The following is a 2,405-nucleotide window of genomic DNA, read 5'->3' as shown; positions in this document are numbered from 1 at the left end:
AAAAAAAGTGAAATACACAGGAACAGGATACCTTTGTTTAACTATTAGTTTTCTTACAGCCTCCAATACATTGGTAGCCTGTTAGAAAGATGTGGGCATGTCTCTCCATTGTTGTCGATATAATGACAACATAATGAGTAAAGGACAGGGCAATTATAGCCACAACCTCATAAGGATCACTTTTTATTTTTATTATTGTAATTTTGGTAGTGTTTTTAAATAATATAAAGAGGTGGTATTTTTTTTTTTTTTTTGTATAGATGGTTACAAATATAAGAGTTAAATTTGTGAATTTAATTTTTTTTATGTCACAAATATGAGGGTTAGATTTGTGATTTTTATTTTTTTTAAAAAAAATAAATTTGAGGGTTAGATTTGTATGTTAGTGTTAAAAAAATTTTAAACTTACAAATCAGATTTGTTTAAAAACGAAAAAAAAGTTATCTCACCACAAATTAGACCCTCCGATTTGTACACTATGGAAATCTAACCCTCCAATTTATTAAATCTGAGGATTTAATTTATTATTTAAATTAAAATAAAAAAATTTAAATTCATATAAAAAACACACCAATTAACCATAATATTAAATTACACATAATTTTTTTTCTATTTCTAAATAAATTAGCCCATAACCATAAGAATTTACTACCATCTAACAAATTAAAAAAAACATTCTAAACCCTGAAAATGGTCTTATCTATTGTATGTTTAATTGAATGACAACATAGTGAGTCATTGATAGGACATAAGATATGTCACAATTATCACTCAATAATCATTAATCATCATATAAAGGGAAATTCTCCTAGGCTCGAAAAATCATTGATTTTTTTTTCTTCTAGTTTTTATTTTTTAGGAAAGATGATTTATCTCAGAGGAGTGAAACTGAGAACACAAAGTAAATTGTTTCGGAGTTTGGAATGCCATAATCACATGCATAATGCATTTATGCTTATGCTTGTATATGGTACATATTTTCGAATTTTAATTTACCTTGTGTTCTCAGGTCACCCCTTTGAGCCAACTTGTTTAATTAATTAATCAAACAACTATAAAACAAAATTGTCAAATCATAATAACAAACTCTCCTCACTGCACTACACTTTTTTTACAAAGAACTACCACTCATTGTATTTATTTTAATCATATCTATTGTTTACATTTCCGAATCTCAAGAAATCTCATTGCATTGCAGGAATGCAGGTTTGCTGTTTTGGTCTATTTTAGGCAGAAATTTCTGGGCAATCAATGAAGCTGGTGCAGTGGATCCGAGTGCGAGGAGTCTTTCCATTATGTCGCGGACTCGCGAGGAGCTGTGGAAGAAAATGGAAGAGAGGTTCAACTTTCTGCCACCGCCTCTTCCTCTGTTGCCTTTGCCTATTCTTCTGTCTACAGTTGAAACAAAATAAAAATTTTAACATATAAGTTTTGTTAGATAATTTTTTTTTTTATTTTTTTGTTAAATAATTTTTTTAAATTTAATTTGATTGTTAGATAATTTGTTTTTATTTTTATTTTTTTGTTAGATAACTTTTTTATTTGATGTAATTTTATCTTTTAATTTTGATGTGTTGTAAAAACTAATAAAGACTCACATGTTAGGACTGCACATGGATCGAATAATATCCGCATATCCGCGGTAATTATCCGCATTCGATTCGAATTTTGCGGATATTATACGATCCGCACTATGGTAGGATCGGAATGCGGATTTAGCAGTGATATCCGCGGATCCGATCCGACCATATCCGCATGTCTCATATAAATAGCATAGTTTAAAAAAATAAACCCTCATGTGATATGAATTTTAGTGTGTTGTTTTATGAATTTTATGATATCTTGTTTTAATTTTTTATGTTGTACTTCAACTTAGAATAATTAAACTTAAATATTATGTTATTATTTTTTTTGTTATTCAAGAGAACTTTTATTGATAATATTTTAGGAATAAATAGGCTCAAGCAGGTGAAAAATGAATTTTATGGATATTTTTTTTGTAAAAATAGCCAAATAAAATCTTAAAATAGTTTTTTTTTAAATTATGCGGATATACCTGATATCCAATCCGATCTGATCCGATCCACAAATATGTGGATCGAATCGGATCGGATCTGGCCTGAAAAAATGTGGATATCGTATCCAATCCGATCTGATAAGTACAGTGCGGATTGAATAGAATTTTAGACTATGGCTTGGTTTGGTAAAGCTTTTCGAAAAGGTGTTTGTGCTTTTTAAAAGCTCAAACTCCTCACTTTGCGTTTGGTAAATTAAAAAGTCCAAGTGCGTGTGCTTGTAGCTTTTAAAAGTTATGGGTGCTTTTGAAAGCACCTAATAAGGAGCTTTTTAAAGTTGGCTTGTGCTTTTTAAAATTTAAAAGTCTAATATAACCTCATATGTTAACT

The 2,405-nt window shown here is 29.2% G+C and overlaps 1 long non-coding RNA gene across 1 annotated transcript; it reads left to right on the top strand.

Annotated features, from left to right (window-relative positions):
- The first annotated feature begins 831 nt into the window (after window positions 1-831).
- On the top strand, window positions 832-1,858 carry LOC112776607 (uncharacterized). The gene is made up of 2 exons (XR_003190083.3): window positions 832-970; window positions 1,199-1,858. It is a non-coding gene; the product is annotated as an uncharacterized lncRNA (long non-coding RNA).
- The last annotated feature ends 547 nt before the right edge of the window (window positions 1,859-2,405 follow it).

This window comes from Arachis hypogaea, chromosome 19, assembly GCF_003086295.3.
Source record: "Arachis hypogaea cultivar Tifrunner chromosome 19, arahy.Tifrunner.gnm2.J5K5, whole genome shotgun sequence".
In the NCBI taxonomy this organism is placed as follows: Eukaryota; Viridiplantae; Streptophyta; class Magnoliopsida; order Fabales; family Fabaceae; genus Arachis; species Arachis hypogaea.
The sequence above is the reverse complement of the archived record's forward strand: the minus strand, read 5'-3'. Positions and strand labels throughout refer to the sequence as shown.